This window comes from Saccopteryx leptura, chromosome 1, assembly GCF_036850995.1.
Source record: "Saccopteryx leptura isolate mSacLep1 chromosome 1, mSacLep1_pri_phased_curated, whole genome shotgun sequence".
In the NCBI taxonomy this organism is placed as follows: Eukaryota; Metazoa; Chordata; class Mammalia; order Chiroptera; family Emballonuridae; genus Saccopteryx; species Saccopteryx leptura.
The window spans coordinates 18,211,367-18,225,337 of NC_089503.1; positions in this window are offsets into that span (position 1 = coordinate 18,211,367).

Sequence of the window (13,971 nt, forward strand, 5' to 3'; positions counted from 1 at the left end):
TTTGTAATAGTTGTGTTCCATGTTGTTGCTCATCTGAATGGAATAATTTCTCATATTTTCTAACAGGTTGCTGATTGCATATGAGGAAGCCACTGACTTTCCTATATCAGTCATACAACCAGTCATCTTATTTTATTGATAATGAATAATTTGATTGCTAATTCCTGAGTGAGTTATCTAGGCTTACAGTCACAGCTTCTAAAAATAACAATAATTTTGCTTTCTTTTTTCCATTTTCATACCTCTTGTCTTTTTTTCCTGTTGTATAATTACATAGGCCGACACTTCTAGAACAATGTTAAATAATGATGCTGTTGGTGGCGATCTTTATTTTGCTCCTGACTCTACAGGAAACGCTTGCAGTGTTTATAGACTTTGCAGGGAGACAGCTTCCAGCATCTCTTTCTGAATCTTCCCTTTACTGTCTCTCTGTCAGGTTTCATACAAGCTATGCTGGCTTCATAGAAAGAACTTGAAGTTTTCCTGCCTTCTCTTTGCTCTGGAACAATTTAAATAGGTAGAATTAACCATCTGGACCTGACACTTTTTTGGGGTACAGCTCTTTGAAAACATTGTCAGTTTTATTCTACCGTATTTAGTGTGTTTCAGGTTTTTTGAGTGTATTTAAAAAAAATAAAAACCCTTCTGGAATGTGTTGTAACATTTTCTGTTTTTCTAGAAATGTATCTTCTCTACTCAGGGTTTTAAACATTTTTGCCTCAGGTTGACCAAGGTCAGTGCTTATGATTCTATTAATTAGCTCTGTGTCTATGCTGATTTTCCAACTCTCATTTCGTATTTTGTGTGTTTGATCTTTAAAAAGCTGATGGGAGGTTTTCTGATGCTTGTAGCCTGTTTATATGGCCAGACTGAGGCTGAGGGTTCCCCATTGGGAAACTCCCACTGCCTGGCCGGTTTGGGTTTGTTCAAGATGGCGAGGACAGACATTTCTTCCTGTCCATGGCTGTAGCTGTGACTGACTGAGTGTTGGCCAGGTGCCAACACTGTGCTGAGCTCTTTACTTTCACTTTCTCTTTTAATTCTCACACCATCCCACGAGACAGGTAGTATCACATCATTCCCGTTTTACCAACAGGGGAACAGAGACTCAGAGATTAAGTAACTTGCCCAAGGACCCACAGCTGGAGGCTGGCAAAGCAGAGTGTCCAGCCAGACCAGGTCTGTCTGTCTCAGGATCCACCGTAAGTTCAGGGCTGCCCCCCTCCCCCCACCCCACCCCTATCTACAGCTCCCCTTGTGTCAGCAGCGTGGAAATGAGCACGTTGATGGACTTCTAACTCAGGCTTGTGTTTTCTGGATTCCTGAGGTGCCTGATAGTGTGGCTCCCCCACCCCCATCATTTAGATAGTTTTTGAAGGCTTGGTGTGGGCCAGCCACAGTGCTAGTTGCAAGGAAGATGGCTCTGAGACCAGCGGGGAAGGAGCTGTGTCACCAGCTAAATTAATATTCTCTTTAAATAGCAGGAACCCTCCCTGGCCGGTTGGCTCAGTGGTAGAGCGTCGGCCTGGCGTGCGGGGGACCCGGGTTCGATTCCCGGCCAGGGCACACAGGAGAAGAGCCCATTTGCTTCTCCACCCCCCCCCCCACCCCCCACCCCCGTCTCTCTCTTCCCTTCCTGCAGCTGAGGCTCCATTGGAGCAAAGATGGCCTGGGCGCTGGGGATGGCTCCTTGGCCTCTGCCCCAGGCACTAGAGTGGCTCTGGTCGCGGCAGAGCGACGCCCAGGAGGGGCAGAGCATCACCCCCTGGTGGGCGTGCCGGTTGGATCCCAGTCGGGCGCATGCGGGAGTCTGTCTGACTGTCTCTCCCGGTCTCCAGCTTCAGAAAAATACAAAAAAAAAAAAAAAACAACAACAAAAAAAACTAAGTAGCAGGAACCGCCGCCCCCAAACCTAACCATCAAATCATGGTGCCTTGACGTACCACTGTAAAGAGAGCCCAGGACTAGTTTGACTCACACGTCAGACCCGTAATAGCTGTGTGACCAGGACTGGCCACTTCATGTCTCTGAGCCTCTATTTTCACATCTAAAATATGTAAACAACATCACACATTTTTCATATGATGGGAATGCATCTTATAGCTGATGATGTCTCTCCGGGATACTTGGCAGGGTTTTGGTTTTTAAAGTTTTCTTATTGTTACATAAATAGTGGTGTGTCCTATTGGTGGTCTTAGATTTGATGACCTATGATAATAATCATGTGGTCACCGTGAGGATGAAATGAGATGATATCAAGTGGAAAGCTCCATCAGATTCAGGGAAAACAATGCAGGAAGCACTGGCCAGGTTTCTAATCCAGAGTTTGACGTCACTACCTTGCTGGATGACCCTGGACAAGTTACTGCCATGTATGGTCCCCACATTTCCTTCTCTGCTCTTCTTTCTCAGCAAAATAAGAGGTTTATGAGTTTTATTAATTCAGCCCACATGTCGTAAGGGCATTTTCTGGGTCAGGCCTGGTGCTCCTGGGGGATAGGAGAGTGCCCAGCCCAGCAGGACGCTGACAGAAAATCAGACTGTCCTTGACAGCAATACTACAATGAAGATAGACACGGAGGATGAGGCAATCCCACAGGGCTCTTCCAACATTAAATTCTGTCTTTCTGGGACTAGGAGGAGGGCCAGATAAATCAGGTGTGTTTGGGGAGGCCATATGGTCTAAGGGTTAATATATAGGCTGTGGAGTTGGACAGTCTTAGGCCAGCTCTGTAACTTCCTAGCTGTGTGACTTTCGGCCGACAACTGAACCTCTCTGAGCTGCAGGAGCCTTATCTGTAAAATGAGAGTAACAATAATCCCATCTCATAGCACTGTTTGAGTATTGAATGAAATGCAGTATGTAAAGTGCTTAGCTCAGTGCAGGGTAGTAATAAGCCACTAATGAATGTAAGTCTTCCTTCCTTCCTTCCTCCTCCCTCCCTCCCTCCCTTCCTTCCTTCCTTTTCTTTCCTTCCTTCTCCTTCCTTTTATCCTTCCTTTCTTCTCCTTCCTGTTCTTCCTTCTCTGCCTTTCCTTCTTTTCCTTTCTCCTTTTCTCCAACTCACTTGCTCTACTTGGGGCACAATAACCTTCTGGCACAGGAACCCCCCGTCCAAATCTTCTCACTTTGTATTTGGATGTTGGCACAGAGAGAACAACTGCTGAATAAACTGGTCTTTTCCATTGCTGGCCTTTGCAGTGGTTCCCACTGCAGTTGGTGGTTTCTGATGTCTGTCTGCCACGACTGCCCAGCAGCTGAAGGGGCTCAGGTAAGTCCTTTCCTCCGCGATGCAGGGCAGACACAGAGCCCAAGGGCTGGGCACTTTCTGAGGGCCTAGGAAAAAGCTTGAGATCTGGAAAAAGTTATTGGCACCAAAATATGAAAAGGAAACTATAAAGTCAAGAAATATTTAATTGAAAATCTATAAAATATAACACTGTGTTAACTTACTAATTGTTAAAACTTGGTGTTTCTTTATATTTGAAAACAATTTGTAGGTTGGATTTTTTTGCTTTGCAAGCATTCCCAAATATGCACTATAGTTACTGAGAAATTATAGCCAATTGTAAATTGAGTTGTTCTCCAGTTGTAAATTAAGTGGGTATGTTTAGCCAAATTCAATAGCAAAGTATAAAAAGCCCTTTCAAAAATTTTACAGTTAAAATTGTTAGTATAAAATATTTTAAAGTATTTTAAAAATATAAGGCCTCTCTGGGGCCTAGGAAAGTCTTTAAAATGCCGAATGCAGTACTTGGGAGCCCATTAACCCTATTTTTAGTTCTATTTTTTTCATCTCTAGGATAGTTGATTTTTCTAGCCCTTTGTAAGGTATCCAATATTTAGAATTTGTAATAATTTTTGAAAATATTCACAATGTAATAAAACTTGCAGGATATTAAACTATATATCAGTTTGATCTGAAGTAGTTTTAAAAATTCATACATGATTTTTAAAAAATGACTAGCAAGAAACATACTAGAATGTTAATGGACTCTTGGTAGAACAAATGCATAATTATCTTCTCTTTTTTTATAGTTTACAGACTTTCCAAATTTTCTACAATGAAAATGCATTACAATCAGAAAAACAATTTTTGGTAGTTAAAAAAAATTTTTTTCTCCTTACTACAAAAGTAATTTATGCTCATTATAAAAAAAAAAAAATCACAAAATACATACAAGCATAAGGAAGGAAAAGTAACATGCAAATTCCGCCCACCCAGAGACAACCACTGGGTCCTCCCAGACCTTTTTATGCATACATAAACATTTATATTTTATCACAAAATGGGATCATTCTGTACATAGTACTGTTTTGAAACCTGCTTCTTTCCCTTACAATGTATATTGAGAATATTCTTTTAATGTCAACAGCTCGTTTCCACAAGATGATTTTAATGGCAGCATACCACCATGTTTTGAGGATAAAGCACACTTTACTTAATTCCTAATTATCAGACATACATGTTGCTTCCCAGTGAAAATATTTTAAAGCACCTAAGAAGCCTTCATTTTCACAAGGAAATCATCGAACACTACCCAATAGATATTTGCTTTTGAATAATGCCAGGCTCCCAGAACCCAAGGGTGTTTGAGTCAAGATTCCCTCTCTGGGGCAGTTCGCAGGCCAGTGTCGGGAGCCCTGGGCTCTGCTGGAGAAAGCCATTGAGCTGAGACTTGAAGACTGGGCAGGAGTTCACCCTGAAGACAGGGAGCGCTTCCTGGGCACAGAGGACAGGGCGGGAGGAAATGGGAAGGTGGCATTTAATCTAGAACTGTAATATGCTGGGTACTTGACAGCAAGTTACTTCATTAACTCCTCACACTGACTCTGCAAAGGAACCATTATTATTCCAATTTTCTAGTCGAAGAAACTGAGGGTACATTCTTGTTTCGTTAGCTGGAGAGCCAGGATTTGGACATCGGTTTCACTTACTCTGAAGCCCACGGTCTGTCTGGCTTCCTTTCTCTTCTCCTTCCCCTGCCGACAGCAGAGGCAGGAAACATTAAAAAGAAAAAAATGTAATTCCTTTTCTTTTTATCTGACTTTTCTTGGTGGTCAACATCCCAAGCCATTTGAAGGCCAAAGCTACCACTACCTTAAAGAAGTACTGTACTTACATCCCAGCCCCCTTTAGTCTCCTCCTTACAGAGCTTGAAAAAGAGGCGAGAGAATCCAGCCACCATCTGGGCATTGTCTTTTGCCACCACTTGAACAAGCCTACACCCTCTTCACTGACGCTCATTTGTCCTGGCACGAAGACCCTGAGTTAGGCTCGGATGGAGTGTTTTAGAAACGGTGAGAGACATTCAGTGGAGCAGGAGCAGGGTGGCTAGGATGGGGACAAGTGGACGCCAAGGGCTGGAGAGGTGGGCTGGAGAGGTTGGCCATGCTCCGGCACATGTTACTGACGGTTGCAAGGGGAATGACAGGTCAAATGGCCCCTTAGGAAGGAGAGTCAGACTGCGCTGGGGAAGGGTGATTTGGCCTAGAGATAGACAGGTGTTGGAAAAAACATGATATGGACCAAAAATAATAATAGCTAATTATTATTTGATTGACAGACACTGTTCTAAGCATTTAAAATATTTTAACTTAAAAAAAAATATTTTAACTCTTGCTTGACCTGGAAGTAGCACAGTAGACAAAGCATTGGCCTGGGATGCAGAGGATCCAGGTTCAAAACCCCGAGGTCGCCAGCTTGAGCACGGGCTCACCAGCTGGAGCGTGGGGCTGCTGGCTTGAATGTGGGATCATAGATAGGACTCCATGGTCTCTGGCTTGAGCTCAAAGTTTGCTAGCATGAAGCCCAACGTCGCTGCCTTGAGCCCAAGGTTCCTGGCTTGAGTAAGGGGTTACTGGCTTGGCTGGAGCCCCCTGGTCAAGGCACATATGAGAATGCAATTAATGAACAACTAAGGTGACACAGCAAAGAATTGATGCTTCTCATCTCTCTCCCTTCCTGTCTGTCTGTCCCTATCTATCCCTCTCTCTGTCTCTCTTGCTAAAAAAAATAAAACACACACACACACACACACACACACACACACAAACACTCTTTTTCCTTATGGGGAAAGCGCTGCTGTTATTATCCTGTTTTCCAGGTGAAGAACAGAGAGGTTAAGTAACTTGTCCAAGGGCACCCAGTAAGTAGAAAGCTGAGATTTAGACCCAGGAAGCCTATTCTTTAATCTAGTTTAGTTCTTGTGAAGCTGAATGGAGACCCTTAATTCTGATCACCAGCGCAGAGCTCAACTTCTGAAACATAATGTACTGTCAGTAAATATCATTTATTAACATTTATTATAATTACATGTACTATTATATTTACTGTATATTATTATGATGATCTATAGAACTTTAATAATATTAATGGTTAAATATGAAAGAGATGAGTCTGAACTAGAACAGCAGCATGGGGGTGGAAAGGAAGAAATATTTCTGAATTAGAATCGCAGGATTAGGTGACACGATGTGGGGTGAGGAATGGAAGGGGAGGCTTCTGGGCAGATGACTTGGTTTCCAGGTGGAGGAGGAGGAGGAAGAGAGGGGTGGTGTCATTAACAAGGCCTTAAGGACATGAGGATGGGGTTGAGGGAGAGTTGTGCTTGGTCTGTGTTTCCTGGAGGGCCCTGGAGAGTCCTCTGGTGGGGATCATGCAAAGCTGGTTCTTCTGATTTTGACAGCAAAACAACAGGTTTACAAACTTCTCACATGCTAATTAAGAAACTAATTAAAACCCTTCAGTTCTAAAAGGCATATGGTTTATTTAAGGTTGATCCAAGATTGATATTTAGTTAAACAATGTTTTACTGAATCATGAAAGGAGTTGGCTCTAATAATACTAGTATGGTTTTCCAATTTACTGGATACGTTTCACATGCGTTTTGTGTCCATTTGAAATAAATTAAATGAGATAGATCAATAAAAACGCCTAATGCTCCACGATTATTAAAACTAGTCTTCTTCTCCTGGAATCCCACAGCAACCCTGTCAGGCAGGTACGGGCTCTATCCCTATTCTATAGACGAGGAAACCAGCATAATTAAGGGAGGTTAAGGGACACGATGCCAGATGCTTTTGCAAGAAAGGAGAAAAGTCAGAGCTCCCACCTAGGTCTCCCCCACTATTCTAATAAAATAAATGATCCCCAAACTTAGCAATTTGAAACAATAAATATTTATCATCTTACACAACTGATAGAGGTCAGGGGGCTGGGAGTGGCTTGGCTGGGTGGTCCGATTCAGGGTCTCTCATGAGGTTGCTCTCAGACTATTGGAGGGGACAGCTGCCTTCGAAGGCTTGACCAGGGCTGGAGTTTCCATTTCCAAGCTCACTCACATGGCTTCTGGCAGGAGGCTTCAGTTCCTTGGCATGTGGGCCATTCTGTAGGGCTGCTCATGACAGAGCTTTATCCAGACTGAGTGATCTGAGAGAGAGAGAGAGAGAGACAAAGAGAGAGAGAAAGAAAGTGAGGAAGAGCAACCAAGATGGACATCTTATAGCCTAACCTAGAAATGACATCCCATCAATTTTGCTACATTCTACTAGGTCAGCCTACTGCTAGGGGAGGGGACTTCACAAAGATGTGAATGCCCAGAGCCAGAGATCGCTGGGGACCATGTTGGAGGCCACCTGCCATTTTCCACTTGATTATACCTTACCTTGTTTTCATCTTTACTGTTGCTCTCCACCCCTATTCACCCCCAATAGAAGTACTTTATGAACTTTATAAAGTTGCAATGTGACCAGTTTGGGGTGGTCTATACTTTCTGTAGATAGTCGCATTGAACGACTTAACAAACCAGGAAGTGGAAATGGTTACAAAGGGATCTGATCACTTTCACTGCCAAGGTGGTGTAAAAGGCAACACGTAAAAATGGATTTAACCGGTGAAAAATTAATTAGACAATTAAACTTATTTCTGCTTAAATACATTTAAGTGTTAATTGATCATCTGACTTGACTTTTATTTTAAGGTGGATTTGTTATCTTGACTCTGATCTTTTAAGAAATCATCTCTGTTTTAATATGCTGCCAACACTCCGGGTCTTGCTGAGAAACAATGTCTAGTTCATTGTCATGGTTCTTCTCCAGATGGGACTGATGGGGTCAGACTGGCCCAGAGGGCAAAAAGGCATTTGCTTTGGAAGCCCCATCAAGAGGAAAATCTTTCTACTGCTTGAGGGGCTTTTCTGGGGAGGCCAGAATGGCGGTGGGAAAGGCACAGGATTACAAATAGAGAATACAGGGCCTCCCTACTTTTCGCTGCCGTGACTTTGGGCAAGACTCATGCTGTCTGGGTTTCATTTTCTATCTCCGTAGAATGAGGTGGGGAGAGTAGATAATGTCTGAGGTCATTTTGCTCATAAAATACTATGATTGTCAATTACAGTGGTCTCATTACAGGAGGGATACCCAGCAAGAGTTTTCATTTTCTTAAAAATGTATCATAGTCTGATCCGTTTGCTAGAATTTGTTTCATGTAAGTATCTTATGTTCCGGTTAAACGTAGTAGGTTGAACATGTGTGTACCTGCATCCATTAAAATCCCATCTAAATGATAAGGATGAAAGACTAGGCAGAGGGGTGTTGGTGGGCAAGAGATGGATGGAAGGAGCAGAAATTGCTGGGGCTGCCGACGGAGAAGCCGAAATGCTTGCCCTGCAGAATCCCAGAAAGGCTCAGGAATTTTGGGGAATCACTGCTTGGAAAAGTGGAATGAGAATGAAATAAAATTTAATTTAATTTAAATTCATCATTAATGGACAAACAAATGGTGATATCCCCTACTTCCAGCCCCCCCCCCCCCCCCCCCCCCCCCCCCGCCAGACATTCTCTCACCACCTCCAGGCAGGAGATTGGAAGAGTCTTCTGGAAAACCTAAGCAACTCCAGAGGAAGGAGCTCCCCATGAGAAAGCCAAGGTGCTCCCTGATCACCTCACAGGGACAAGGCCCGGTCACACAGACAGCGCTTCCCGTGGATTTTAGTGCCAGCCTCTCAAGGCGAACATTCAGCCAAAGATCACCAGGCACGTGAGCGAGGCTTCCTGACAGGAGAGATAGACCAAAAAAGACAGACAAAAGAAACTGCCACGAAAAAGAGACAATGCAAGGAACAAAAGAAAAGCACTGTAATTTTCCTTCGAGGAGATGAAAAGACACGCATTCAGATTTCTGCTCAAATGTCACTTCACCAGAGAGACTTCCCCTGGCCACTCCGCCTGGAACAGTATCTCCCATTACTCTCTACCCCCTCTCTCTGCCTAATTTCAGAAAGAAAAGGACAGAGCAACAGTGGGGAGAAAATTATTAAAATAAGTAAAATGAAATCCCCCCCCCCCCAGAGCTAAAGGATATGAGTTTCCCATTTGACAGGGCCCACTGGGTGCCAAGCACAACGGCAGACAAAAGACCCCACTGAGGCATGTCATTGTGAAATTTCAAAACCCCGGAGATAAGAAAAGATCCTAAAAGCTTCCTGAGACACAAACAAAGTAGGCTTTTACAAAGGATCAGCAATCAAAATTGCCTCAGACTGCTCAATAAAAACATCAGAAGCCGGAAGAAAATAGAGCAAGGTGCCACGATCCTGAGGGAACACGGTCTCAGCCTGCCATTCTGCATTCAGCTCAATTATCAATTACGGGTTGAAGGGAAGCAAAGGCATTTTTAGACATAAAGGTTTATTTTTCTTGGGATAAACCAAGAAAGAGGCTGACACGAGATTCAGGGAGGTCGTCCAAATCAGGACAGTGGTGAAGGGAGCTCCTAGGATGATGGAAGATGCCTGCACCTCGCCCCAGTGGAGGGTTCCCGGAGGGGGGTCCGCGCGGAGAAGGGAAGTGGCTAGATTGTCCGCATTGCTCAGTGTGTGGAGATACCCAAAGGCTGTTATACGGTCTAAGAGAAGTTGTTGTTAGGTAGCCAGAATATTAAGCAGATGGAAAAAAATAAAAGAGCTAATTATTAACTTCAGAGTCAACAGAAAGTTGTCCAAGAGGAGAAGCCTATCTTGGTACACCGGCTCGAGTGAATAAAAATCACATTATCATAAAAGAGTAAACAGTAAGTGTTAATTTAAGCAGGAGTCGTAACTACATCAAGTACAAGAGGGGAACAGGTAGTGCTTTAGAAAAGCTAATTCCTCGTTCACTGGGCTGCCCAAGAGACAATGGGGAAACTTCACAGGTGGAGAGGTAGCATCCAAGCTTGCTCCGTGGACAGAGGAAGGTCCATACCAGAAAAAATATACATTCGAGTGATTGGGTTTGCCTCTGAGGCGAAGAGGAGCTATTGTTTGTTAAATGTGTGCTTATTACAATTTGACTTCTTAAACTGATAGCAATCTTTACTTTGAGAACAATAAAGATGAGATTTATAAAGTCTGTCTGTCATGTATGCAGAGTGTCTGTCCACCCCTTCACCATCAGCCAGTGTGAACAGAATAACGGTGCTGTTGGAGGTCAGACCTGGCTCCTGCCTTCCCCACTCCCTCCTTCTGGTTTGAGGAGGCCAAGAAAGCTGGCCCTGCTCACCGATCTCACCCCTGTGGATGATGGACATCCCACCATTCTGTGGTGCCGGTATGGCAAGAGGGTAACAGGTAGGAGTGAAGGCATTTGGGTTCAGATTCGGTTTCTGCTGCATATTAGCCAAGTGGTGTTAGGAAAAGAACAAATCTCTAATATTCCCCGAGTACCCACAGAACTGCTGTTAGACAATGGGGATTCACATCGCTGTCTTCCAGGAGATTGAGGAGGGTGACAAGTCAGTTTCCTCACCATAAAATGGGAACTCATCTACTGTGTGCAGGAGCCTGGCATCGAGCCCCACCACTGGGTAGAAGCAGCAGACAGGTTTGGGCTCTGGGTGGCCAGACTCGCAGAGCACATGGTAAACTGCAGGCTACAGAGAGGCTAGGACGCAGCTCATGGGGCAAAGGCCCAAACTCAGAGCCTTGCCTGGGGGATAGGGTGGGTGGGGCGGTGAAGTAGTGGCATCTGACCCACCCACCCTGGCTGTACCGTTACAGTTTCCTCTTTAGGACGATCTTCAGAGAGCTAGGATTTTAGGATTTGAGAGGTGAGGGTCCTAAAAAATATCTAGGCAACTCATTCCTACATTTTAGCGATTCATCAATCAGTAATGTTCCTAAACAGAGTTGGTGGGCCAGCAGAGAATTATCGACTTCTTACTTGCTAAACAAAGACACAAAAACGAAACATCAGGGGGAAAACCCCAGCTACCAGCTACCGTCATTTCACAAAAGAAAGGATGGCTTACCTTCAAAAAAGACATAATCTCAGAATAAGGGGCAGTCTTTTACATTACATGAGGGTATCTTCGTTTATGAAAAGCACACAGTTTTGGCTTTATTTTTCTTCTTTTGCTGCAGTCATGGGAAGCCTTGGGTGTGGACCAACACTGAACCAAGGCCAGCTTCAGGCCCCCTTTTCCTCACTGAGTCCTTCACCTTACAGGTAAGAGATCAAAGGTCAAGCTGAAATCAGATGTCTGAGGTTAGAGGAGAGCCAGGATCCAGAGCAAAGCCTCCCAGCCTCTTCCCCAGCTGTCCGTCACACCAGCTGTACAGGCTCAGGTCAGCCCTACGCGGTGGGATCGCTGACCCGCTCTGCTCAGGTGAGCAGTAGGCGGTGGGATCGCTGATCAGCTGTACAGGCTCAGGTGAGCCCTACGCAGTGGGAACGCTGACCGGCTCTGCTCAAGTGAGCGGTTTGTGGTGGGATCGCTGACCGGCTCTTCACAGGTGAGCAATACGCGGCAGGATTGCTGAGTGGCTCTGCTCAGGTGAGCAGTACACGGTGAGATTGCTGACTAGCACTTGCCACAACAAAAGGATAGAAAAACTTGAGGAGAGTGGCTTCTCATTGAGGCTGGTGCCCTCTCAGACTCTTTCCTGACACCTGCAACCTGCCCATATGATAACTCACCCTCTGATTTCCTCTTCTCTTCCTACTTCCTTCTCAGCCTCTCCTAGGGACTCCTCTCCTGAGAGCCCTCCACCTTTGTCCTCCATTACTCCTGTAAATCATCGGAACCTTTTGACACTGTTGGCCGTTCTCACTCTTTGGCTCTCTGGATCCTCCTGGCATTTGGCACCAGTGTCTGTTGGTTCCCTTCCTGCTCCCTAAGCAACTTTTTCTCCTTCACTCATTCCTATTCTGCCTTACAAATGTAGGTGTTCCCTAGAAGTTATTTCTCACCCTTCATGATCTCATTCATTACCATTTACATCCAGACAATTCCCCAACTTTTCTCCCTGCTGCCATCCTCACGTTATGGATATGTTGTTAATAGATAGGTTGGCACCTCCACCTGGAACTTGGAAGGCACGCACAGAATCAGGAAGCTTCAACTTACCCGGTCTCCCTGGGTCCCTCCCATGTATACAGGAAATATAGGAGTTATTAAAATGCTGTTGGTTTTTCTCCTATTAAAAAAAACAACAACAGAAAACCCCCAGGAAGTTTTGTTTTCTTTCTAAACCTGCTTCTCCTTTCGCTATCTTGGCTAATGCTGTCACCCTCCATTCTACCTCTAAAGCTAGACACTTTGGAGTCAAACTCGATGCCTCTCCCTGCCTTCCTGCCAGTTTCAAATCAGTCACAAGTCCAACCCATCCTTTCTTAGAAAAGTCTTTCTAATCTTAAACCCTCACTACCTGGCTGTGTCATTTCTTTCCTGTACTAGTGCAACATTTTCCTAATTGGTTTCCGTACCAGCACTCTCTCCCTTCTCTGCAGCCCAGCCTCTCTGTCACCTAAAAAATAAACCTGAGCACGCTACTTACTCTCTTTCTTATGAAATCTCTTTTAGAATGAAAATGAAAACAACAAGGAGAATGTTTAAAAAGTATAATCCTCAGTGTTGATGAGCATGCTGTGAAATAGGCAAACTCATTTACTGCTAATAGAACCACTTTAGAATGCAGTTTAAGGATACATCATTAAGAGCTTAAATATATTCTGTCTTTGACCCAGTTACTTCATTTCTGAGAAGCTAAGGAAATAATGCAATATATGAAAAAGCTTCACGCACAAAGATATTTATTACATTATTATTTACATAGAGAAAAATTGGAAATAATCTAACTATATTACAATAGAAGTAATCTATGATACTGATGGCCTATTATATGGCCATTAAAAATGACATCTACTCACTAAAAAAAAGACACAACAAGATACACTAAAATGTCAGTAATGATTACCTCTGGTGGGATTATGGATGATTTTAATTTTCTTCTTTATAATTTTCTATATTTTCCAAAGTTTCCACCATAAATAACTATTATAATTAGGTAACAAATTTATTGTAAAATAAAACTAGAATAAGTTTATAGTAATTGAGAAAAAAAAGAGCACAGCATGCCAAATTGTATGTAAACATTACTTTAGTACAAACACAAACAAAAGTGTAAAAAAATAAAACAAACTCTTCATATTGATTGCCTCTAAATGAAAGCACAATGGAGGTATTTTCTGTTGATTTTACCTTCCTGAAGAGCATGTGCGCGCACATGCGCATGCACGCGCGCGCACACACACACACACACACACACACACACACACACACACACACCCCCCAAGAAACTCTCCATTGCCTGCAGGATCTATCATATCCCTTAGCATGGCCTACATGCCACAAGGACTCCAGATGACATTTAAAAAAATTGAGCTATAATTTACATACCATAAAATCCACCCATTTAATTTTGACTACACTATTTTACATTGCTACCAGTTATTTCTCATTTCTCCTTATCTCACCAACACTTGTTAATATCTGTCTTTTTTATTATAGCCATTTTCATGTGAAAGGGTACCTCACTGTGGTTTTGATTTGCATTTCTTTAATGACGAGTGAAGTCTGGCATCTTTTCCTGTGTTTATTGGTCATTAGTATGTCTTCTCTGGAAAAGTATATGTTTAAATCCTTTGCC